This window comes from Crocuta crocuta, unplaced genomic scaffold (genome assembly GCF_008692635.1).
Source record: "Crocuta crocuta isolate KB4526 unplaced genomic scaffold, BGI_CrCroc_1.0 scaffold147, whole genome shotgun sequence".
In the NCBI taxonomy this organism is placed as follows: domain Eukaryota; kingdom Metazoa; phylum Chordata; class Mammalia; order Carnivora; family Hyaenidae; genus Crocuta; species Crocuta crocuta.
Window position 1 is genome coordinate 4,859,078 of NW_027532594.1, and position 844 is coordinate 4,859,921.

Sequence of the window (844 nt, forward strand, 5' to 3'; positions counted from 1 at the left end):
TGTTGGGGACTAAAAAGCAAAGGAAAAACGCACAGGATGCAAGATGGCATGAAATGGATTTTTTTTTAAAGATCGTAATATACATTCTTTGCATATGGCATTGAGTAAAAAGTTTTCTGGCAAAGAAAAAAACTACCGTCGTCCATATTTCATGCGAAGCTCCAGGCCTTTACAGCATTTTTGACTTACAATCTCCCTCTCTTTTTCTCAAACCAAAGGGTTCTTTGCTCTTTACCAAACAATTTAGGCCTTGTTCTCATTTTTCACTTGGGATGTTTAAAATGCTCTCGGGAAACAGTCCTACCATTCAGAAATTCCAAATATATCCGTGAGCCTTTATTATTCTTCAAGGTTACAGGAATTTTCCTTGGAAACTGTTTGAATTTGAGTGCAAATTTTGCCTCTCACGGCCCCTCTTGCTCTCAAAATGAGCTTCAGTAAATCGAAGTCTCTGAACTTGTATTTACCTATTTATTTATTTTGCCACATTTCGTCTGTCTAAATATGCGTGGTTATTAAAAAACAAACAAGCATAAAGTAATTGTAGCCCCTCCCCCTACAGTGGCTTTAGAAAATGAACCGGGCATGTCATTGGTTACCTTCAGCATTAAGCCAGTATTGACATTAAAAGATGAAGCCAGCTGAACATAAAAAAGACATCTTTTGGCATCTTTTTAAAACAGTCTGAACAAAACCTCGAAAGCCATTCCATCTTCTGGTCCCAGCTTTGCAAATGAGACCCCTGACTATGCCAAATTTCAGCAACTATTTTTATGCCGAGATGCTCCCCCGAAGAGAAGGCAGTCCTATGGGCTGTTGGGGGGGCGGGGGGGGGGGAGTAACA

The 844-nt window shown here is 39.9% G+C and overlaps 1 protein-coding gene across 2 annotated transcripts in view; it reads left to right on the forward strand.

The window, feature by feature from the left end:
• Positions 1-844, forward strand: part of LOC144244696 (uncharacterized) — a 19,962-nt gene that overhangs the window by 4,665 nt on the left and 14,453 nt on the right. The window lies entirely within an intron of this gene.